Genomic DNA, 26489 nt, shown 5'->3' with positions numbered 1-26489 from the left:
CTCTGAGTTAATTTCACACATTCCAGTCTATTTTAGTTTATTGACTCTTAAAATTTCAGAGTTCACTCTTGCCATCTCCTGTTTGACCACTTCCTATTTACCTTGATTTGTGAACCTAACATTCCAGGTTTCTAGACAATATTGTTCTTTACAGCAGCAGAATTTACTTTCACCACCAGACACAGCCACATCTGTCCATTTCCACTTTGGCTCATCCTCCTTATTCCTTCTGGGGCTATTACTCTGCTCTTCTCCAGTAGCATATTGGGCACCTAACAACATGGGGAGTTCATCTTTCAATGTCATATTTTTGTCTTTTCAATTGTTCATTGGGTTCTCAATGAAAGAATCCTGAAGTGGTTTTCTATTCCTTCAATGGACCATGTTTTGTCAGAATTCTCCACCATGACCGGTCCGTCTTAGGTGCCCTACACAGCATGGCTCATAGTTTCCTTGAGTTAGACAAGGCTGTGATCCATGTAATCAGTTTGGTTAGTTTTCTGTGCTTGTGGTTTCTATAAAGAGAGCTTTACCTCCCCAAACTATATATTTACATCCCCAAAGGGAAGGAAACATGGAACCTTGGGTGTATACCAGGATGTATAAACCTGGAGACACTTGTGTTACAGCTCATGTAGAGACCACTACTTACTTCCCACAAGGGAACTTCCCTTTCTCTATCCTAGGAGAATTTGTTTGCATTAGGGAGAATCATTTCTCTTCTCAGGAAGGAAGGATGTTGAGTGGACAGCATGATATTGAATCCCTGATTCTTAATTTCAGGGCTCCTCTCCTGTTATGTGACACCCATATATGCCAGCTTGTCCATATAGCATCACCCCAGAAGAAGGTAGAAATTGTTGTGTAGTGAACTGATAGAAGTATTGCGATCAGTAATAACAATCTGTCTTGATCCAGAAACCTCATGTTTGAATTGATGGTAATATAAACAAATATAGACATTAAAAACTTAATCATTTTTTACTTTTTTCATGAAAATCATGCCATTTTGTTTACTACTAGGATAGTAAATAATTTTATTATCATTTCTTCTGTGTTTTTTTTTTTTTTTTTTCTTTTCTTTTCTGGTATCATACTTCAAAAACATAGAAAAGGGACATTTGAACCAGGGCAAACTTGACTGCTGCATGGGTTCCAGCTATATGTCAGGTTCTCCCTGGTTACTTTGAGAGCTGAAAAGAATAAATTTCTGCCACTTGTAGTCTGTTTGCCACATCTAGATGAGCCAGTACACTGGTTGGTAATCTTGGCTATAGAAACTCATCTCTAATAATATTTATTTTCCTTTGTTTTATGGAAATTTTATAGCTCACTTCTTTGTTGTTATTGTCATTTTTCTTCATGACACCAGGTTCTTGAAGTGATTCATCTAGACCAAATGCTTTCCCATAGACAGAGTCATGCGTGTTCTCAGTCTGCTGTCTCCTATCGCAACCACAGCGCTGCACTTGTCGACACATCCCTCAAAACGTGTTGTACCACTAGTGCTCACCCCTTCCCTCTTGAGTTTCTTCCTTTCTTCCTTTAGTCATTTCTACTTTATTTCTTGTGTGTGTGTCCATATCTATCTGTCTCTCTTTCTTGGGCAGAAATAGTCAGAGCATCTAAGATTGGAGGAGAAGCATTAAACTTTAAGACATACGTGGATAGCATTGTTCCCCCTCAAGAAACTGAGCATCACGTGAAAGGATGACTTTCCTGTATTTTAGGAGAAATAGACTGAATGGTTCTAAACTAGGTAAGAGAAAGTGGAGAGGAACATGGTAATTTTCCTGCTTTTATTAGTTTTTCAACATTAGTAGACAAAAAAACACAGAGAAGGGATGGGTATGTAGTTCTTCAAACATTCTTTTATCCCAGTAAAATTATTCTATGAGTAGTTGCCTTATTTATTCTCTTCAAAACTAGTTGTACTAGAAGAATGCATATGGACCACTGTCCCACCAATGTGGAACTCCAGGTTCTTAACATCACAGTGTTTCAAATAATCTAAATTTGAGATATATTTTGGCATGGTGTCTTTCCAACTACCTTTATGCATAAATATTTCTAGTTGACATTCTACTATGCCTAAAATTAAAAGGAAACTGCTCTTATGCTCTGTAGGAAATGTTTTGGAGGGTCTTAAAGAATTTTAAATTTGTCACAATTTGTTTTGAAAGAATCCAAAATTGCACTTGAATTATATCTTACTTTTCAAAGTATTAGGTGAAGTATTTTAAAATCAAAATGCAGTCTTATTAATTTAAAATCTGTCATCATCAGATTAATAATAGAGAATTTAATGATTCTTCTTAGTTTTTCATTTAATTTTTTTGAAGGTCTTAAATACTAGAATTGGGGAAGATAATCTGTTAACAAAGAAAAAGAAGTTGTAATTATTCTATAGTGAGCATTCATTCAGGTATATTTATTAAGTTACTACTCTGGGAAAGGCAGTATGCTAGCTCTTTGGGGTATCAAAATGAATATCTAAGTCAAAAGAGAAATATGGGTTTCTCAGATGACTCAGTGATAAAAGATCTGCCTGCCAATGCAGGAGACTCAGGAAATGCAGGTTCGATGCTTGGGTCAGGAATATCCCTTGGAGAAGGGAATGGCTATTCCCTTGAGTATTCTTGTCTGGAAAATTCCATAGACAGAGGAGACTGGTGAACTACAGTCCATGGGGTCACAAAGAGTCAGACTAGACTGAGCACACATGTATGCAAAGGAGAAATATAATCTCAAAATGTTTATTGAAAAACTACTTTGTATGTGTTTTACTTAATCTTAAGTTTATTTGAGGAAACTAAATATACACAAAGAATTCATATCCACTTAAAGTCACATAGGGGACTCCATGGCAGGACTTTTGTTGCTTTAAAATCAGGTCATGGTGGAGAGTTCTGACAAAATGTGGTTCACTGGAGAAGTGAATGGCAAACCACTTCAGTATTCTTGCCTTGAGAACCCCATGAACAGTATGAAAAGGTAAAAAGATAGGACACTGAAAGATGAACTCCCCAAGTTGGTAGATGCCCAGTATGCTACTGGAGATCAGTGCAGAACTAACTCCAGAAAGGGTGAAGAGATGGAGCCAAAGAAAAACAACATCCAGTTGCAAATGTGATTGGTGATGGAAGTAAAGTATGATGATGTAAAGAGCAATATTGCATAGGAACATGGAATGTTAGGACCATGAATCAAGGCAAATTGGAAGTGGTCAAACAGGAGATGGCAAGAGTGGACATCGACATTTTAGGAATCAGCAAACTAAAATGAACTGGAACGGGTGAATTTAACTCAGATGACCATTATATCTACTACTGTGGGCAAGAGTCCCTTAGAAGAAATGGAGTAGCCATCATAGTTAACAAAAGAGTCTGAAATGCAGGACTTGGATGTAATCTCAAAAACAACAGAACGATCTCTGTTTGTTTCCAAGGCAAACCATTCAGTATCACAGTAATCCAAGTCTATGACCCGACCACTAATGCTGAAGAAGCTGAAGTTAAATGGTTCTATGACTACCTACAAGACTTTCAGGAACTAATACCCAAAAAAGATGTCATTTTCATTATAGGGGACTGGAATGCAAAAGTAGGAAGTCAAGAGATACCTGGAGTAACTGGCAAGTTTGGCTTGGAGTACAAAATGAAGGAGGCTAATGGAGTTTTGTCAAGAAAACACACTGGTCATAACAAACACTCTCTTCCAACAGCACAAGAGAAGAGTCTACACATGGACATCACCAGATGGTCAAAAATGAAATCAGATTGATTATATTTTTTGCAGCCAGAGATGGAGAATCTCTATACAGTCAGCAAAAACAAGACCGGGAGCTGACTGTGGCTCAGATCATGAACTCCTTATTGCCAAATTCAGACTTAAATTGAAGAAAGTAGAAAAAACCTCTAGACCATTCAGGTATGACCTAAATCAAATCCCTTACAATTATACAGTGGAAGTAAGAAATAGATTCAAGGAGTTAGATCTGATAGACAGAGTACCTGAAGAACTATGGATGGAAGTTCTTGACATTGTACAGGAGGCAGGGATCAAGACTATCCCCAAGGGGAAAAAAATGCAAAAAGGCAAAATGGTTGTCTGAGGAGGCCTTACAAATAGTTGTGAAAAGAGAAGTGAAAGGCAAAGGAGAAAAAGAAAGATATCTCCATTTGAATGCAGAGTTCCAAAGAATAGCAAAGAGAGATAAGAAAGCCTTCCTCAGTGATCAGTGCAAAGAAATAGAGGAAAACAATAGAATAAGAAAGACTAAAGATCTCTTGAAGAAAATTAGAGCTACCAAGGGAACGTTTCATGAAAAGATGGACACAATAAAGGACAGAAATTCTATAGACCTACAGAAACAGAAGATATTAATAAGAGGTGGCAGCAATACACAGAAGAGCTATACAAAAACATTTTTATGACCCAGATAATCACAATGGTGTGATCACTCACCCAGAGCCAGAAATCCTGTGTGTGACTTAAAGTGGGCCTTAGGAAGCATCACTATGAACAAAGCAAGTGGAGGTGATGGAATTCCAGTTGAGCTATTTCAAATCCTAAAAATGATGCTGTGAAAGTGCTGCACTCAATATGCCAGCAAATTTGGAAACTCTACAGTGGCTAAGGACTGGAAAAGTTTAGTTTTCATTTCAAGCCCAAAGAAAGGCAATCCCCCAAAATGCTGACAACCACACAATTGCACTCAGCTCATACGCTAGCAAAGTAATGCTCAATTTCTCCAAGCCAGGCTCCAACAGTACCTGAACCTTGAACTTCCAGATGTTCCAGCTGGATTTATAAAAGGAAGAGGAACCAGAGATCAAATTCCAACATCTGTTGGATCATCGAAAAAGCAAGAGAATTCCAGAAAAACATCTACTTCTGCTTTACTGACTGCACCAAAGCCTTTGACTGTGTGGATCACAACAAACTGTGGAAAATTCTTAAAGAGATGGGAGTACCAGATCACCTGACCTGCCTCCTGAGACGTCTCTATGCAGCTCAGGAAGCAACAGTTAGACCTGGACATCAAACAAAAGACTGGTTCCAAATTGGGAAAGAGTATGTCAAGGCTATATATAGTCACTCTACTTATTGAATTTATATTCAGAGTACATCATGAGATACACTAAGCTGGATGAAGCACAAGCTGGAATCAAGATTGCAGAGAGAAATATCAATAACCTCAGATATGCAGATGACACCACCCTTATGGCAGAAAGCAAAGAAGAACTAAAGAGCCTCTTGATGAAAGTGTAAGAGGAGGGTGAAAAAGTTGATGTAAAACTCAACATTCAGAAAACTAATATCATGGCATCTGGTTCCATCACTTCATGGCAAATAGATGGGGAAACAATGGAAACAGTGAGAGACTTTATTTTTGGGGGCTCCAAAATCATTGCAGATGGTGACTGCAGCCATGAAATTAAAAGACTTTTGTTTACTCCTTGGAAGAAAAGCTATGACCAACCTAGATCGCATTTTAAAAAGCAGAGACATTTCTTTGCCAACAAAGTTCCATCTAGTCAAAGCTATGGTTTTTCCCATAGTCATGTATGGATGTGAGAGCTGGACTATAAAGAAAGCTGAGCACCAAAGAATTGCTGCTTTTGAACTATGGTGATGGACAAGACTCTTGAGAGTCCCTTAGACTGCAAGGAGATCCAACCAGTCCATCCTAAAGGAAATCAGTCCTGAATATTCATTGGAAATCTGATGCTGAAGCTGAAACTCCAATACTTTGGGCACCTGATGCGAAGAACTGATTCATCGAAAAAGACTCTGATGCTGGGAAAGATGGAAGGTGGGGGGAGAATAGGCGACAGAGGATGAGATGGTTGGATGGCATAACTGACTCAATGGACATGAGTTTGAGTAGACTCCGGTAGTTAGTGATGAACAGGGAGGCCTAGTGGGCTGCAGTCTGTTGGTTCGCAGAGTCAGACATGACCAAGAGACTGAACTGAACTAACTTACAATTCCTAATGAGTTAAATGTTACAGGAGTAGGAGACCACTATGGACCACAGGTGCCAGTGTTGCCTTTATAGGGAGGGAATAAAAATGAATTAGATTTGTATAGGCTGAAAGGGTTGAGACAATCCAAAGAGAGCTGAGACTGATGTGAGAACAGAATTTTAAAAGCTCATTGGAAACTTGCTGTGAGTACACGAATGAGAGTGGGAATTGGGGGACAAATTGACCATGAATGAATAAAAGAGTCTTGTTGGATGTGAATAATGGATAGAGTTTGCTTCATGATGTTAACTGTTTTTAGAAAGGATAAGCCAAAATTGCAAAGAAAGAAAAATGTGGGCTTGATGCATCTATCTTTTAGGGATCATGGCTGCTGGAAATAATTAATTAAAAGTAAATTTTTATTCCAACAGTTTTGAACTTGAGCTTTTCTTCTATATTTTACCTTAATATGATACTAATGAATCTCAGCTTCAATTTAATTCTTTCTGTAGTATCTCCCTATTTCATATATTCTTTTATTATTGGTTCAGTGAGCCACTCCCAAAACCAGTTAAAGGATTTAAAAAGGAATAATTGGCTAAAGGCAGAATTAATGAAAGAGTATATTAAATAATGCCAGAAAGTAGTGATTATAGATGTTGGAATATCTGGACAGCTTGAAATCCACAAAGATTATTTCAACATTTTATTTTTTATTGTATGCCAGTTTAAAAAGTCTTCTATAGGTATTTACCTCTAATTTTTGTTAAACATTAAACCTTTTTTTGTTCTAGATATTTCTTCTTAATCTTTTTATATATTTCATTCCATTTTCCCCTCAATGCTTTAGTTTCTATTCCATAGTTTTTCTAAATTTTCTAAATTGGAAATATTTAATATTAGCCACTTCTGTAATTTCCTCCTGTTTCCCTTTTGAGTTCCTTGTGTATGAAGTTTTTAATTAAATTTCTTTTTCTCTCATCATTTTCGTTTGCAATTTTTAAATGTCTATTTCCAGTGATTTTTTTTTCTGAGACAGTAAATTAGGTGAATGTCTTTCTCTTAAAGGGAAGACTCTTTTATAATCTAAAATACACAAATACATTAGAAAACTATTAATACTGTATACATTCTCTTGATACTAGAGCATGAGTATTATAGTGAGAAAAATTACACACAGTCATATATTATACTATTATTCTAGCAGATGTATATATTTTTGACTAGACTGTTCCACCCATATCTTAAGGTTTTGGTTCCATGATCCTCAACTGGGGGCAAGGCTTGTTGCAAACAAATATCGCCTTCTTAATAAATTGATGCTAAGCCCTCTTAGCTCTTCAGCGATGTAGTTTTTTCAGAAAGGAAATTGACCTTGTTTATTGCCTTTCTTTCTTTTGCTGCCCCAAGTGGATTTTCATGCTTGTGAAAATGAGATGCTGGCAGGGACCAGATTAAAAGAAGGAGGATATTGGGCCCATTTCCTCCTCTGACTCTGCCAAACCAATTGAACTCTTATAAGTAACCCTCCTGCTCTTCCAGACTTGAGCCTCTCCTGTGCAGAAAATTAGGACAGCATCTGAGGAGGTCTAGGACAAGGACAACCATCCACCAGGGACCAAGCTAAGATTGGCAAACCAATTTTCACTTGTGAACAATGCCAGAATTCAACCCATATGTCTCCCATGGTGAAGCACCGTAGTGTGTCATTAACCCACTGTGCCACTTAGCAGCTTCTCTCTGCTTGCTGTCCTGTGAATTAACATCTCAGCTGCCACCACACCAGACCCTGGGTTGATTTCTTTTAGGAGTGTGGCTGAATGAATAGCAGTTCTCTGTAACAAGTGATCAGGGCATAGCACTTTCAAATTTTCAACTGAAAGCAATAGCAATTTGCTATTCAGTCCTATCTTATCATCATCATTAGGCTGGGAAATCGTAATCCGAAGGCTCCTTGCAATGTGCTGTCAACCTGATATCTTGTAATTTTAATATGTCTCTGGTTAATAATTAATTGCTTTAACTCAGTAGGTGGGATCTGAATTTGGCTCCGAAAGAGAAATCCCTCTGAGCTGAAATATTCTTTGAGACTCCAACATCTTATGAAGTTCCCCCTCAATCAGTCTCCTTGCCTTCTTATTTAAATGATCTGCCATATAATGAAATCTGCATCAAAAGCTCCAAGCTTAAAATATACAACAAAAAGCTGCTTCTGGGTGAAGAGTTTGGATCTAAATCAAAACGTTTCTGTGTGCTGGCCATTATCACATGCAGTTAACTGCTGGGAAATACTGATGTTCAAAAGACATGGGGGAAAAAGGCATCTGCTTTCTCACGCTGGTGTATGTTTGTCGTCTTGATAAAAATGCAAGGCAGCATATGCAGAAATTGTGCGGAAACGCCATTCACATGGTAATTCCTTTGTATTTGAATAATTTCTTTTCAGGTGCTGGACTGAATAGCAGACTCGGGGAGGGTTTGAGCATCTCCCTGTCTTAAGTTCTTCCATGACCATATTTTAGTGTCTCATTCATTTTTTGATCAAAGAAAACCACTTTGTCAGGTCTTCAGAATGAAGGTACTGTCCCTTGATTTTCCTGGATCATAAGCTATAATGTAGAAAGGTTTCTCACATTTTTGTTGATGAATTACTAAAAATATAGCCAGGGTATGAACTTACTAACTCTTTCTTTCAGCACAAATATTTGGTCTGCTACTTACAAGTGGAAGGATATTTGGGTAAATTAAAGGATGCCTACCATAAATCAAGCCTATGATAAATTTGAGTGATATTTCCACTTGAGGGTTCCAATTGTGCTCTGCATTTCCATAATATTAGCTGCACTGGCTGCTTGTTCTCATCTGTACCTGCCCAATGTTGAAATTCAGGAACTCTGAGCATTTTTTTATTTCTATCAAGAAAAGCTTAATTCAAAAGTTATTCTGGAACTATACAAAATTCTTAAAAAGTCTACAGCATATTGAGAACAAAAAAAAAAGTATATATGTAAATGTCTATGAGATATTATACCCAGAGATGGTCCCAAGGCTTAATCTCATATTTAACTATAATTAAGTACTAGTGATGTGATTGAAGATCCATGTTGAGGTGGACAGGCTATGACTAGCCTCTGAAGGTGCAAGTTCATTGATAAACCAGTGGTGTTTGTTATTTAGTAGAAGGTGGAACTATCACTCTTATGGCCCATAGCCTTCACTCGGACCCTAGGAAATTGCTTCTGATAGACCTGTGGTGAAGTACATATGGTAACCAGCTGGCAAAAAGAGAATTTCAAAGTCTCAATACATACTTTTTTCTTAAATTCATCAATACCTCCCCTCAACCAAGTCTTCTCAAATCTCAAAACCCTTCAGAGGTAGCCAAATTATTCTTTTTCTGCAAGAGGCACCTTTATGACTACATATAGTCTTAAACTGTAATCAGACTGAAGTATTTGGGTTTTTAAATTTTTCTGTGTAAGGCTTAATGTTTGAGGCTATTAATTCATAGCTAGATTGCCAGACAATAAAATGTACTATCAAAAGGGCAGTGATGTATCTTTACTAGGGGTTAAAAATCAAGTTCAAAGACTTCAACTAGGGGGATGAGAGAAATGAGGAACTGGAGCAACCTCATATCAGTCTTTGAAAGCGGATTGTTAAATTCTTAGTACTCTCCTGAGCAAGTTGTTACACAAAGCCATAGCTAAAATTGTATAAACTTATAGTTAAATTATCTTAAAAGCAAAAGAAATGCATTCTTAATATTCATAAATTCCTAATTATTTAACTACAATTTGCTATTATCTGTGCTGCTGAAGTTACTTATAGGATTCATAACTATATAGTAAAAATAGAAACAGCAATGTGTGGATTTGCAGGTCTTTCCAACTCTGACTTCAGTGATTATCATATTGGTGTCTTGTAATTTGCATGATGTGGGCATTTACATCACAATAGTTGTCAAATGCTAAAATAAGAGCACGACCTATGATGTTAACTGCCTAGATCATGGAGCAACAAACTTTTCTGTAAAAGGCCAGATAGTATATATTAACAGCATGTAGAACTTTAAATATATACTTTATAGTTCATATGCAACTAGAGAATAATGATTGACATTTAGGTTGATAATTATTGAAACACTTTTCTAAGTATGTGTTTAAATATTCTATAATCAAACAGAAATAAAAGGAATGCAGATTGTAATGCTATAGTACAGTTGAAGTGAAGTGAAGTCGCTCAGTTGTGTCCTACTCTTTGCGACCTCATGGCCAGTAGCCCACCAGGCTCCTCTGTCCATAGAATTCTCCAGGCAAGAGTATTGGAGTGGGTTGCCATTTCTTCCTCCAGGTGTTATTCCCGACCCAGGGATTGAAGCCGGGTCTCCCGCATTGCAGTCAGACATTTTACCATTTGAGCCACCAGGGAAGCCCATAGTACAATTAGGCTTCTTAAAATTATCTAATCTTGAGAAAGGATTTTCTTAAACTAGAGGCAACTTTTTAAATAATGTTCAAACCAATTTGTTAGGCAGCCATAAAATATATGTCTAGTTCGTTAATTCTACTTTCTTCCAAAAATTTTTATACCTTATCCCCTTTCCTCCTTTCCCATGCTCACTCTCAGATTATAACATTTAGAGCAATCAGAACAGATTTTCATTGGCATCTGTCCCCATATTCCCCACCTACTCTTCCTTCCATGTTTCTAAATACAGTTCCTCAACATGTAGCCTAGATAATCAAACACCTTATGTCTACTCAGAGACATTTTCCCATCAGTTCTCTCCTTCCTTTCTTATTATCTTCCCTCTCTTCTTGATTATTCTTATGCTATTATTTTTCTCATCTTAAACAAGAACTTCTCTTTTTTATCTTTTTAAAATCGAATAGTTAATTTACAATATTGTGCTAGTTTTAGGTAGGGCAAAGTGATTCAATTCTATATATACTTCAGAATATTTTGCATTATAAGTTATTACAAGATACTGAATATAGTTTCCCCCACTAAGCAAAGTAAGCCAGACAAAGACAAATATTATATGATAGCACTTTTATGTAGAATCTAAAAAGATAATACAAATGAATCCATGTATGAAACAGAAACAGATTCACAGACATAGAAAACAAATTTATGGCTTGTTTTATGTTTATCAAAGGGGAAAAGGATGGGGGAGTCAACTAGGTGTTTGAGAGTAACAGATAACAGACTACTGTGCATAAACAAGAACTTCTCTTAACCATACTTCCCCTGTCAGCTGCCATCACATTTATTTGCTCCCCTTTATACAAAGACTGGAGAAGGCAGTGGCACCCCACTCCAGTACTCTTGCCTGGAAAATCCCATGGGCGGAGGAGCCTGGTAGGCTGCAGTCCATGTGGTTGCCAAGAGTCGGACATGACTGAGCGACTTCACTTTCACTTTTCACTTTCATGCATTGGAGAAGGAAATGGCAACCCACTCCAGTGTTCTTGCCTGGAGAATCCCAGGGACGGGGGAGCCTGGTGGGCTGCCATCTGTGGGGTCACACAGAGTCGGACATGACTGAAGTGACTTAGCAGCAGCAGCAGCAGCATACTAAGACTCTTAAAAAGAGATGACTATATGGGCTTCTCCAATTTCTATTAATATTTTACCAGTCTCCACTACTCTACCAAAAATATGATATTATTGAGCTTACACATAACCTTCATACAGCTAGATGAGTAGCTGGTTTGGGGTTCTCATGCTATTTGATCTCATTGTATCACTTGACAGTGTTGATCACACCATCTTCCATGATTAGATGGCCTCATTTAGCTTATAAGTCACCACACAGTTTGCTTTTTCCTGCACCTCACTCATCATTCTTTTTCCAGTCTCCTTTGCTGGCTTCTCCTTATCTCTTTGATTCTCATTGCCGTTGTCCTGAGTTCAATATTTGATGTTCTGATTCTTTACTTACATTCACTTCCTTGAAGATCTCATCCAAATACTGGCTTAAATATCACCTACATGCTGACAGTATCCAAATTTATGTCTTTAATAGTCACCCAAATAAGAAAATGATTTTAAAAATAAATCTACATTTCATTGAAAAAATTATTATGTATTTTCCCAGAAAAATTAAGTTTCTAAGGTAAGAGTTTAGTCATTCATTAAATATTTGTGTATATTTTCTGTGTACCTAGTGGCTGGAAGTCAGAGAAAGGAGATCAGAAATATGTTAAATTATTGGGGAAGACATGATAACAGAAAAACTGTATGTCTTAAGTATTTGACAAGCAACAGTCTATGTAAGAGAGCCTTATGGTGCCCTTAAAAATAGGAGTGTTAGAGACCGAATTAGAGAAACAAGGACAAAATGAATCTCTAAAGTCATTTATCTGTCATCTCTCAATTACTCTTGAGAAACCTCTGATTGCAATAGTTTTCAATGACTCAGGGGTTAGAAGTTCAAATACTTTTCTTGTAAGATTATGTCACAATTATAAGTGACATAATCATTAATTTAATTTTAAAGCTCTCTTCAAAGTCTTTACATTACATTTTGCTGCTGCTACTGCTAAGTTGCTTCAGTCGTGTCCGACTCTGTGCGACCTCGTAGACGGCAGCCCACCAGGCTCCCCCGTCCCTGGGATTCTCCAGGCAAGAACACTGGAGTGGGTTGCCATTCCCTTCTCCAAAGCATGAAAGTGAAAAGTGAAAGGGAAGTCGCTCAGTCATGTCCGACTCTTAGCGACCCCATGGACTGCACCCTACCAGGCTTCTCCCTCCATGGGATTCTCCAGGCAAGAACACTGGAGTGGGTTGCCATTCCCTTCTCCAAAGCATGAAAGTGAAAAGTGAAAGGGAAGTCGCTCAGTCATGTCTGACTCTTAGTGACCCCATGGACTGCACCCTACCAGGCTTCTCCCTCCGTGGGATTTTCCAGGCAAGAGTAGTGGAGTGGGATGCCATTGCCTTCTCCGACCTTTTGCTAGAGAGTTTTATTTATCCCGTAGTCAACTACTGCAAAAAAAAAAAAAAAATCTCACTAGGAAATATTTTCCAATCTTAAATAGGTTATGATTAAATCTGAATACAAGAGTTATTTGATAGTCTAAATGAATAGTGGAGTTGATTGCTTCAAGGTACTATCTATAACTGAAAATGGAGGCTGATAATAATACTGAAACAATTTTAATAAAAGTTCTTCTACTTGTAATTCTTTAGTGGGATATTTTCCCTTACCATACATTTGTTATCTCTTTGGGATACTGGTCAGACAAGTTCTAAACAGGATACCCACATTTAACCACATATAATTAGATCTTATACACTGTAAGAGATTTGTTGGATACCAAGCCACTTAGCAAGCATGTGGTTAGCCAAGCTGAATCACTGAAGATACTGTTGGTAGCCACTGGGCCATTGTGGTCTGGGGATGGTTATTTTGGCTTTGGCTCTCCATTCCTAATCTCCTGGAGAAGTGTTTACCTTCTCTGTTTACACTTCTAGCTCTACACTTAAGTTGTGGCTTGCATTTTAGATTTCAGTGTCTTCTGGAAATTGGTTGGTTTATCTTTTTCAAGATTTGCCTTGAGAGTCTGTGTTTTATTGCCAATTAGATAGGTTTCTTAAACTATAGTCTAAAGGGAAGAAAAAAATTTCTAAAAACATTAACCATAATAAATAGGTTTTATAAAAGTTTTAAATTCCACTATAGTTAATCAGTTTGAACAAGACATTTAGGCTGTAAATAGCATTTTAAAGTAAACAGAGCTTTATACAAAGTGACAGTTAGAATTACATTTTCTGCTTCTGAGTGTGAGAAAATTAATGTACCAAAAAAGTGCCTACTATTTAAAGATGTCTTGCTCCAGACATATTTAACAACTGAGATTTGCAGTGGGTAGACCACTGAAGTGTCTCGTCATTAAATTATGTACCGTACATTAGAAACAGATGTACTCCTGGAAGTCTTGCATGACAACATTGTTTTGCAATTTCCCAATTAAGACATTGCTAAAACTGAAAATGGAACTGAACTAACAGGTCAGCTATCTTACTTTAATCATGGAGGAGAGCAGTTGGTTTTGAGAAGGCCTGGTGGCTTTCCTTGGCAGTTTGATATAAAATTGAAATGCTAATTCTTTACCTTGTTTTCCTCTACAAGCTAAGGAATTAAAGAAATTACTCATTTTAAATATTGCTTGAGCTTAAAGTATTTGGATTTTAATAGGCCAATGTCACAACCACTTTAGTATATTGAGTCACAAAACAAATCTTACAAATCAAGTGGGAAAAAAAAAACTGGGAAAAATGTTACAGTCATTCTTTCTAATCCATGGAAAAATAGCTATGTATCTCTCTGGAGATAAATTGTATAGAACGATATTTAAAGGAAACTGAAATTTCATTGAAGTGTAATTATTTGGATGGACTTGGACAAAATCAAAAGATAAGACTGGAGGGTTGTACTTCCCTGCTGGCTCAGTGGTAAAGAATCCACATGCCAATACAGGAAACACAGGTTCAATGTCTAGTCTGGGAAGGTCCCACATGCCACAGATCAATTAAGTACATGAGCCACAACTATTGAGCCTGTGCTCTAGAGCCCAGATGCTGCATTACTGAAGCCTGAGTGTCCAGAGCCCATGTTCTGCAACAAGAGAAGCTACAACAATAAGAACCCTGCACACCACAATGAGAGAAAAGCCCGTGCAGCAATGGAGACCCAGCACAGCCATATATAAATAAATAGTAAGATGTTCCCAAAATTAAAAAAAAAGAAGGGTTATTATCTGGCACTAAAAGGTAAAAATGAAAATCATTGACTGGTTCTAGTCTAGGAAGTATTTTTGAAAAGAATAGACATTAACTATAAAAATCTATCAATTTATATTCCAATGTGTGATATATTTTCCATGGAAATTAATTTAGGAAAAATTTTCAAATTCAGGTCATATGTGTGGGAATTCTTTCTTTTAAACTTAACCATCCTCAAAAGTGTTAGTAATTACAACTTATAAAAGAGTCAGAGTTTGCTAGACAAATAAAATTGAGATCAGTTTTGGAAATTTTATTTTATAAAATGTTATACATTGGAGGCTTCTGTTTGAAGTGTCGTAAAATTAACAAACCAAATATTTTATAGAACTGGGCGACTAAAGGCTGCAAATTGTCTTTATCTGTGGTTGCCATTCTCAAATATGAAATAAGAACAGTAATTTTTCCCAATTTTTTTAAACTGTAGGCCACATATTTTTTGACCACCATCTATTTATTTGCATATGTATTTCTTCACTAAAAATGTTTTGTTTCAAAACGTAAATCTACAGTTGTTTTATATCCACAGTTAATTTTCTTGTGTCCAGATACACACATTTTTATTCCAACAGGATAAACATTCCAATGAGATAAACATTTTCACTAAAAGGTTGAGACACTTCAAAGTGGCCACAGATGACTGATTCTTCCTTAGTTACTGCCTCATTGTAAATCTTTGAGCAAGAAAGAATTTCTTCGTTCATTTCTCATTCCTTACAAATACAGGTTAGAATAGTGTAACCCTAGGGAAAATAGCCCCAATTTATATTTTTCTAAACTTAATTTTGAAATAATGTCCAATGAAAAAATTACCCATTCACTTAGTTTTTAGTTTATAGTTTGTAGTTGTCTCAATTTGTTTGGATGACTGCAAGTTCATTAGTTAAAGATACTGTTATACATGTAGTGAGGTTTTATGGGGATGGGAAAAATGCATAATGTTATGAAAGACAGACACATGTTCAAAATGTTGCCATTTGTTTTACATGAATTAGAAAATGATGACACAGCTCTGTTTTGAAATCATCAGTCTTCATGAATTATTTTATAAATAATATAGTTGAAGTAAAACCTCATTTTTAGACCACATTTCCCCCTGTGATCTTTAAATCCAGGCATATATTTAGGAAAGCTAAATCCTTAAGTTTTAAAGTTATGTATACTTCATGCACCAAAAAGAAATTCGAAGGCTTTTTTTCACTCTTTTTTGGCTCCCTAAATATTTTGAGTAGTTTATGTTTCTTTGTTATAGAGAGGGCTCTAAGTCCATTTTGTTTTTTTGTGGGAGTAGAAACTGGGAATTGTGCTTTGCTAACTGTAAACAATATCAAAAACTAAAGTATCTTCTGGATTTGGATCAGATCCCTAAGTCAATGAGATTCAGTAGCTTCTTATATTGGCAAACTATGTTCCCATCTACCAAAGATGAAAAATGGGCCAACAAGTAGCTTAAGGATTTTTGCCAGATATTTACATATAAATCAAAGGTGATGTCTCCTTAAATTGTACTTAATATAGGAAACAGTCTGTTTGATTTCAAACTTAAGTGGTATTTGATGCAGTCATTGCCTGTTCATGATTAAAATCTTGCAGAAAGCCCACCAATGATGAGCAATCTAATATTTGCGGTCTCAATTGTAAACTGTGCCAATTTCATGAAAATCATATTACCATAGTTGGATCCAGGCTAACCACATAGAGCTCTTTCTCGATCCATAATTACATAATTAGATTATTTTTATCTTAAAGCATACTTTAAGGAACATTTTCTCTATGGTATATTATTAAAGAATCATGCCTTCTTAAAGTCTCTTTGTAAGCCAAGAAACCCACATGTTACACATTATAGGGGAAAAAAATAGTTTTCATGAGATTTCTGCCCAGCTTTGAATCAAGGTTCAAGAACTGTATTACAGTCTGCCAGTGATATTTTGGGAGTGAAGAGAATACAGTTGCAGAGCAAACTTTATTAAAATAATTGATGAGACAAGATATTGGATGTTAAAAAATGCTATTACTCTCAATGCCAAACCTATCTTTCTCAAGAGATAGAGTTGGACATTTGAGATAAGATTTTAAAACTATATTCTCTATATAGAAACTGCATCTGCTATCATAGGCTGAGGGGAGGAGGCAGTCTTGATCTTCAATAAGTCTATTTTGTTTTAATGTTTGGTTATTAATATATACAATATCTTTCATCCTCATTCTCAGTTTTATATAAGCCAAAGAGAGTGTAAATTCATCAATACTACACAAACCAGGCATACAGAGTTTGGTAACTGACTGTGAATTCTGGTAAATTGCTTATATTTCTCTAGAAATGTCGATTTGCAGATCTCATGCTTGATATGCTAGAAATGAGTGAGAAAGATATAACTCAAGGTAAGGACACAATGTCTAGGGAAATAGAAATATGTGAGATGATAACCCCACTCAACCAAATGGACAATGTTAGTTAAGTAGTAAATGTTTTTATTTCATTTATTTTATTTTCTATAGATGTATAAATGGAAAAAAAAAAAAAAAAGAGCTTAAGAAAGAAGGCTACTCTGAATCAGATATGGAAGAATGTCCATTTCAAGTCTTAGCTGAATCAGAGTCTGAAATTTCTTAACAATTTCTTTTTAAATTACAGAATGCTGCCTTATGCAGATGTGCAGTGAACCCTTGGACAGGAGAGTTATTTGTCCTCCCAGTCTTCCCTGTATCAAAACCCATTGACAACGCAATTAAGAGTAAGTTATTAAACTTATCCTTAATTCTGTCTACAGTGATACACCTCTTTGAGATTTCTCACAAAGCTTTCCTCCAGGTTTGGATTCTACTCTGAGGAATTATAACTGGAGTAAGTTTCAGTTTCCTATATCTAAAGTGTCAGGAAGCATTTAACAGGAGGCTTCCTGTGTGCTGTTTTGGATCTGTCAGGAATCCTCTGTTCATTATTAATTCCTGAATTAAGAGGAGAGGCAAGCCTCTCCCGGGGCTGAGGGATCCAGGCATTTTCTTCGTTAGTTTTTCCCTATGGTGATAAGTACCCTCTTCCTTCTTGTGAACCATATGGTAAAAGTGATTATTTACAACTCTCTGTCTCTTTAATATGGATTGCCTATGTTTTGTAAGTCTGGAATTTCAATCTTTATCTTTGCTGAAAATAACTACAGTATATATGCCCACACCATGTTGATTAAAACACCTTTGCTCCATCAGACGGAGAAGGCAATGGCACCCCACTCCAGTACTCTTGCCTGGAAAATCCATGGACAGAGGAGCCTGGTAGGCTACAGTCCATGGGGTCGCGAAGAGTCGGACACGACTGAGCGGCTTCACTTTCACTTTTCACTTTCATGCATTGGAGAAGGAAATAGCAACCCACTCCAGTGTTCTTGCTGGAGAATCCCAGGGACGGGGAAGCCTGGTGGGCTGCTGTCCTTTGGGTCGCACAGAGTCGGACACGACTGAAGCGACTTAGCAGCAGCAGCTCCATAGAGATCTGGTCCCCATGTCTTTCTTTTTCTCTCTCTCTCAGGCTATTTCTTTGGAGCACAGAGGTCCTCTGAGTTCACTTTCCTGCCTGGGCTTCTAAGACCCTCTCAAGAAGGTGCTCTGTGCCTTTACCCCATTGAGAGGGCACCTGAGGCCTCTATGAACAGAGCAAGCCCCGTGTCAGGGGCTTTATTGGCTTTCTGTTTAAACCAAGAAATATCAGCCACTTTCTCTCCTTTACTTTCTTATCATCGACTCCGGACCACCAGGTTCCGGCCCATTAAAGGACCTCAACATAAAGTATAAGATCACTGTCACATCTTTGTTGTATCCTGTGATGCACTGCATCATTGATACATTGGATATCAACTGATACATTGGATATCTTTTTGGATATCAATATCCAGTTGATACATTGGATATCTTTCCAACTGTTTTGGAAAGATATGGTTTCCTTCTACCTTTAGTAAATTTTCTTTCACTGGCTTTGTTATTTTTCTATGATGCTGAAATTTGAGCATGGCTCTTTGAGTACGCTACAAAGAATCCAGGGCAAACTGGATTTGGTTATGTCACAACCCACTCCAGTTTTTTTGCGTGGAGAATTCTATGGACACAGGAGCCTGGCAGGCTACAGTCCATGGGAACACAAAGAGTGGGACATGACTGAGTGACTAACCCTTTCACTTTTCAATCCAAGAAGGTCTGTGGATTCATGATGCAAATTTGCCTATCTCCATTCTAACAATATAGACCAATGTATCAATCATTAAAAAAATAGTTCTCATCACTGAACTAAAATTATTAAAGACAATGTGTATCCATTTTAAAATAGTTTACTATGCATTAAAGTTTTGGGGAATTTTGTGTGTTTGACATAGTTACACAATAGAGAGGGGGAAGTGTTGATTTAATGATACTTCTCCTCAGTTGTTTTATATATTATTGTTTAATCACTCAGTTGTGTCCGACTCTTTGCGACCCCATGGACTGTAGCCCACCAGACTCCTCTATACATGGGATTTCCCAGACAAGAATACTGGAGTGGGTTGCCATTTCCTTCTCCAGGGAATGTTCCTGACCCAGGGACAAAATATCCATCTCCTGCATTGGCAGGTGGATTCTTTACCACTGAGCCACCAGGGAAGCCCTGTTTTGTATATAGTAAATGAAAAGGCAAAAAGATAGCACACTGAAAGATGAACTCCCCAGGTCGATAGGTACCCAATATGCTACTGGTGATCAGTGGAGATATAATTCCAGAAAGAATGAAGGGATGCAGCCAAAGAAAAAACAACACCCAGTTGTGGATGGGACTGGTGATAGAAGCAAGGTTCGATGCTGTAAAGAGCAGTATAGGAACCTGGAATGTTAGGTCCATGAATCAAGGCAAATTGGAAGTGGTCAAACGGAGTTGGCAAGAGTGAACATCGAGACTTTGGGAATCAGCGAACTAAGATGGACTAGAATGGGTGAATTTAACTCAGATGACCATTATATCTACTACTGTGGGCAAGATCCCTAAGAAGAAATGGAGTAGCCATCATACTCAACTAAAGAGTCTGAAATGCAGTACTTGGATGCAATCTCAAAAATGACAGAATGATCTCTGTTTGTTTCCAAGGCAAACCATTCAATATCATGATAATCCAAGTCTATGCCCAACTAGTAACACTTAAGAAGCTGAAGTTGAACAGTTCTATGAAGACCTATGAGACCTTCTAGAACTAACATCCAAAAAAGATGTCCTTTTCATTATAGGGGACTGGAATGCAAATGTAGGACGTCAAGAAACACCTGGAGTAACAGGCAAATTTGGCCTTGGAGTACAGAATGAAGCAGGGCAAAAGCTAATAAAGTTCTGCCAAGATAACGCACTGGTCATAGCAAACACCCTCTTCCAACAACACAAGAGAAGACTCTACACATGGACATCACCAGATGGCTAACACCGAAATAAGATTGATTATATTCTTTGCAGCCAAAGATGGAGAAGCTCTATACAGTCAGCAAAAAGAAGACTGGGAGCTGACTGTGGCTATGATCGTGAACTCCTTATTGCCAAATTCAGACTGAAATTGAAGAAAGTGGAGAAAACCACTAGATCATTCAGGTATGACCTAAATCATACTCCTTACGACTATAAAGTGGAAGTCAGAAATAGATTTAAGGGACTAGATCTTACAGACAGAGTGCCTGATGAACTATGGACAGAGGTTTGTGACATTGTACAGGAGACAGGATTCAAGACCGTCCCCAAGAAAAAGAAATGCAAAAAAGCAAAATGGCTGTCTGAGGAGGCCTTACAAATAGCTGTGAAAAGAAGGGAAGCAAAAAGCAAAGGAGGAAAGGAAAGATATACCCATTTGAATGCAGAGTTCCAAAGAATAGCAAGGAGAGATAAGAAAGCCTTCCTCAGTGATCAGTGCAAAGAAATAGAGGAAAACAATAGAGTGGGAAAGACTAGAGATCTCTTCAAGAAAATTAGAGATACCAAGGGAACATTTAATGCAAAGATGGGCTCAATAAAGGACAGAAATGGTACGGGCCTAACGGAAGCAGAAGATATTAAGAAGAGGTGGCAAGAATACACAGAAGAACTATACAAAAACAATCTTGACAACCCATATAATCACGATGGTGTGATCACTCATATAGAGCCAAACATCCTGGAATGTGAAGTCAACTGGGCCTTAGGAAGCATCACTACGAACAAAGCTAATGGAGGTGATGGAATTCCACTCGAGCTCTTTCACCTCCTGGAAGACAATCCTTTTAAAGTGCTACACTCAATATGCCAGCAAATTTGGAAAACTCAGCAGTGGCCTCAGGACTGAAAAAGGCCAGTTTTCATTTCAATCCCAAAGAAAGGCAATACCAAAGAATGCTCAAATTAACACACAATTGCCCTCATCTCACACGCTAGTAAAGTAATGCTCAAAATTCTCCAAGCCAGGCTTCAGCAATACATGAACCATGGAATTCCAGATGTTCAAGCTGGTTTTATAAAAAGCAGAGGAACAAGAGATCAAATTGCCAACATCCACTGCATAATCAAAAAAAGAAGGGAGTTTCAGAAAAACATCTATTTCTGTTATTGACTATGCCAAAGCCTCTGATTGTGTGGATCACAACAAACTGTGGAAAATTCTGGAAGAGATGGGAATACCAGACCACCTGACCTGCCTCTTGAGAAACCTTTATGCAGGTCAGGAAACAGCAGTTATACCTGGACATCGAACAACAGACTGGTTCCAAATATGAAAAGGAGTACATCAAGGCTGTATATTGTCACCCTGCTTATTTAACTTATATGAAGAGTACGTCATGAGAAATGGCGGGCTGGAGGAAGCACAAGCTGGAATCAAGATTGCCGGGAGAAATATCAATAACTTCAGATATGCAGATGACACTACCCTTATGGCAGAAAGTAAAGAAGAACTAAAGACCGTCTTGATGAAAGTGAAAGAGGAGAGTGAAAGAGTTGGCTTAAAGCTCAACATTCAGAAAACGAAAATCATGGCTTCCGGTCCCATCACTTCATGGCAGATAGATGGGGAAACAGTGGATACAGTGGCTGACTTTATTTTTCTGGGCTCCAAAATCACTGAAGATGGTGATTGTAGCCATGAAATTAAAAGATGCTTACTCCTTGGAAGAAAAGTTATACCAACCTAGATATCATATTAAAAAGCAGAGATATTACTTTGTCCACAAAGTGCGTCTAGTCAAGGCTATGGTTTTTCCAGTGATCATGTATGGATGTGAGAGTTGGACTATAAAGAAAGCTGAGCAGTGAATATTTGATGCTTTTGAACTGTAGTGTTGGAGAAGACTCTTTTAGAGTCCCTTGGACTGCAAAGAGATCCAACCAGTCCATTCTAAAGGAGATCAGTCCTGGCTATTCATTGTTAGGACTTATTTGAAGTTGAAACTCCAATACTTTGGCCACCTGATGTGAAGAGCTGACTCATTTGAAAAGACCCTGATGCTGGGGGCAGGAGGAGAAGGGGATGACAGAGGATGAGATGGTTGGATGGCATCACTGACTCAATGGACATGGGTTTGGGTGAACTCTGGGAGTTGGTGATGGACAGGGAGGCTTGGCGTTCTGTAGTTCATGGGGTCGCAAAGAGTCAGACACAACTGAGTGACTGAACTGAACTGAAATAATAGATTTTAAAAATCCTGAAATACTTTGAAACTTACACATATATATTTTTCATCACGGAGTAAGAAGTAGTTATGTAATTTACTTCTAATTTTATAATTTTCTGTGTATAATAATTGTTGGAATATGGATAATTTAGATTTTTTCCCCTATTTCTTCACATAGCATTGCATCAGAAAGCATAATGAATAGTTCTTTGCTTTACTTTCAGGGAAAAGGGGTGATTTAGCTTATTCCATAAACTCAAGCAAAAATGAGATATTCCAAAATAGATAACAGTTAAATTTCTGTTTTATAAAGGAAAGAAAGATGTGTGTGTGTTGTGTATGTGTATACACATATATATTTCCAGGATTCTCCACTTTGTAAGTAAAACAAAGTGAATTGTTTTAATGGCTGGTTGGTAGTTAACTCTGTAGTTCTTTTATTGTGTATCAAGCTTATAAAATAGATTAATACTGGATAATTACTTTTATACTTTCATCAATAACCACAAATATTACTGATATTAGGACAATGAATATAAATAGTTTGAAAACAATAATTATCTTTATTAGCTATTAACTATTATTATAGTTTCAGTTCCCAAGTATTAGTTTCTTAAATTGATAGTATTGCAGTACATCTAGATGTTTGTTGTGAATGAACCCAGAGGCATCTTTGTAGGTCCATGAAGAACTAATTGCTGTGGGAATAGGCCATAACTAGAAGCCAGAAAAAAAAAAAAAAAAAAATATATATATATATATATATATGCCCTAAGTGTGTCCAGTCATTTGACTTCTGGCAGCACAGGATGATATCCTTAAGAGCAGAAGCACATGAAGTGGTTGTACCATTATTACAGCTTAATGATTGGAAGGACAGCACAGGGATGGGGATCACAAATGGAGTCAGGTAATCAGAGTTAAGGAAGTAGAGATAAAAGCTCTAGAAGGCTGAAGTGGAATGAACAGTGAATGTGAGGCAGAATATGAGAGTGGAGGGGGCTGCATAATGAGAAAGTTTTGGAAAAATGCAGAAGGGTCACTTTGAGTCTTTGGTTAAGTACTGATCTACACAAACATTAAGGAAAAGTGTGGAATTAGAGAAAGAACATGAGAAAGGCCACGGGTGACAAATTTTTTGAGTTCACATAAGATGGAAGTAATTTCTGTTCTTGAAGTCAAAGTGGAAAGACCTCATGATTCATCAGGCCTTAGCAGTGAAAGTAAGTTAGCCTTAAAATTCTCTGTGTGTGCATGCTTAATCACTTCAGTCATGTCCGACTCTTTGCAACTCTATGGATTGTAGCCCAGCAGTCCATGGGATTCTCCAGGCAAGATACTGGAGTGGATTGCCATGCCCTCCTTCAGGGGATGATCTTCCCAACCCAGGGATCAATCTTAGATCTCCCACATTGCAGGCAGATTCTTTACGGCCTGAGCCACCAGGGAAGCCACTTTCCTTTTTAACCTTTTTAACATGTTTAAAAAGTTAAAGAGAAAGGTTTGAAAAATTAATATGACCCACATGTAACCTAACTGTCTGCCTGGTGAAAATACAGTGCTCTTTAAAGGAATGTAAAAAAAAAAAAATCCTTTACTGTACAATATGAAATACACAGTGTCCAGCATCTAGTCAAAAATTACTAGGCAATCAAAGGAGCAGAAAAATACAGATTTTAATCAGGAGAAAAATAATTTGATAGAAATAAATGCAGAAATAGCATATAAAGGAATTAACAAATGAAGAGTTTGAAAAGCTGTGACAACTTCCAGTTTATGGTCTAAAGTATAGAAATCTTAGAAATTTTCACTTTTTCAAAAATAAAAACAAAGATGAACAAAGTAAAAATCAATAATCATTTTTTGATATATGATATACAGCAGAGAATTGAAGGTCACAGGGCAAACTACTGCCCCAACTGGAGACAGATTCATATACTGCAAGTCAAAGCTTTTTCTTCACTAGGGGCAAAAGTCTAAGAGCAGAACTCTGCTAGAAATACCTAAACAGCAACTGCTGAATTGTTGGAAGTTCTGTTTGGATAAGCTTGAATGTTAGAGACTCCAGGCAGGGCAGTCATACAAGGTATCTCATGTTTATGAGAGTTTTACCCTCAATAGTCCCACTAGGTTTTCAGGATGATCATTAGAGAGAAATGTCCTCATGATTCCCATAGTGTGAGAAAAATGCAGCATTCTGAAATATTCCAAAAGCATCCTATTATCCTTAACAAAGAATGACTTCTAAAGTTACTATTTTACCAAAATCTAACTGACTTGTAGTTTAATAAACCCTATCTGACTTAGGAGAAGGGAAGTATCAAACTCCAGCCCCATTTTACCTTTGATGTGGGGAAAGGAAATAACCAACTTCAGAAACACCTCTTCATTTCTGTCTCACCCAAGGTGAGGAAACTAGAAAAATAGCAAATTAAATCCAAAGTTAGAACAAAACTAATAATAAAAATTAGGGTAGAAATCAATGAAATTTAAACAGAAATCAATAAAGGCAACAAAACCCAAAGCTAGCTCTTGGAAAATATCAATGAAGTTGATGAACCTCTAGTCAAATTAACTAAGAGTAATAGTGACCAGTGGTTGACATGGATTAGGGTGCTGGGGGTGAGGAATGAGTAGGTGGCATAAAGGGGATTATTTAGGCCTGGGAAGCTATCTGTATGCTACATTGTAATGGTGGATACATCACATTATGCACTTGTCAAAACCCATAGAAATGTACACACACAGAGTGAAGGCTACTGAATGAAGGCTACTGTAAACTGTATGCTTTAGTTAATGATAATGTATATGTATAGGCTTATCAATTGTAAAAAATTTGCCACACTACTCTGAGATACAAAAATGGGGATAACTGTCTAGTTTAGGGGAAATTGAGTATATACTGGAATTTTTGTACTTTCTGCTCACTTTTTTCTAGAAACTCAAAGTGGCTCTATATGGTGTGCTAATTTAAAAGATAGCTGAGATAAACATTAGAATTCCTCTATAAATGATATAAAAGAAAACCTGAACATGATGAGATCTTAAACACAATAATCATAATGAAGTTGTAAACAAAATTTGATAGATTTTCTAAAGATAAAAAGTACAACATATACTTTAAAAAATATACTAAATGTTATTATAAGTATATAGGTTACAGGAAACCTCATTACACTTAAAGGCATATTAATGAAAACTATGTTAAATAAGTCATAGAAAAAGATGAAAATAATTTTCACTATTAGAGGGACATTATCAAGCATTATAACACATTTGTAACTGGAGTCCTAGAAGAAAAAATAATGAGGCAGGAAAGAAATGTGATGAAACAGTCTTTAAAAGTTTATATATTTGATGGCTGACAGACACATAAATTCAATAATTTAAATAATAATAAAAATTAAAAGATGCTCAACATCACTCATTATCAGAAAAATGCAAATCAAAACCAAAATGAGGTACCATTTCACACCAGTCAGAATGGCTGCTATCCAAAAGTCTACACACAATAAATGCTGGAGAGGGAGTGGAGAAAAGGGAACCCCCTTACACTGTTGGTGGGAATGCAAACTTGTACAGCCATTATGGAGAACAGTGTGGAGATTCCTTAAAAAACTGGAAATAGAACCGCCATACGACCCAGCAATCCCATTGCTGGGCATACACACCAAGGAAACCAGAATTGAAAGAAACATGTGTACCCAGTGTTCATCACAGCACTGTTTATAATAGCCAGGACATGGAAGCAATCTAGATGTCCATCAGCAGATGAATGGATAAGAAAGCTGACAATGGAATATTACTCAGCTATTAAAAAGAATGCATTTGAATCAGTTCTAATGAGGTGGATGAAACTGGAGCCTATTATACAGAGTAAAGTAAGCCAGAAAGAAAAACACCAATACAGTATACTAACACATATATATGGAATTTAGAAAGATAGTCACAATAACCCTGTATGCGAGACAGCAAAAGAGACACAGATGTATAGAACAGTCCTTTGGACTCTGTGGGAGAGGGCGAGGGAGGGATGATATGGGAGAATGGAATTGAAACATGTAAATTATCACATGTGAA

The 26489-nt window shown here is 37.1% G+C and overlaps 1 long non-coding RNA gene across 2 annotated transcripts in view; it reads left to right on the top strand.

Moving 5' to 3' along the window:
- LOC147367084 (uncharacterized) overlaps nucleotides 1-26489 on the top strand; it is a 555865-nt gene that overhangs the window by 517650 nt on the left and 11726 nt on the right. For both annotated transcript variants that reach the window (XR_015169162.1, XR_015169161.1), the window contains one exon: nucleotides 17404-17503. This is a non-coding gene — a long non-coding RNA (uncharacterized LOC147367084). The remainder of the gene's footprint in view (nucleotides 1-17403; nucleotides 17504-26489) is intronic.

Source organism: Bos grunniens, chromosome 8 (assembly GCF_055505025.1).
Source record: "Bos grunniens cultivar Pamir isolate PY7600 chromosome 8, Bosgru_T2T1.0, whole genome shotgun sequence".
Taxonomy (NCBI): domain Eukaryota; kingdom Metazoa; phylum Chordata; class Mammalia; order Artiodactyla; family Bovidae; genus Bos; species Bos grunniens.
This window is presented reverse-complemented; position numbering and strand designations above follow the sequence as displayed.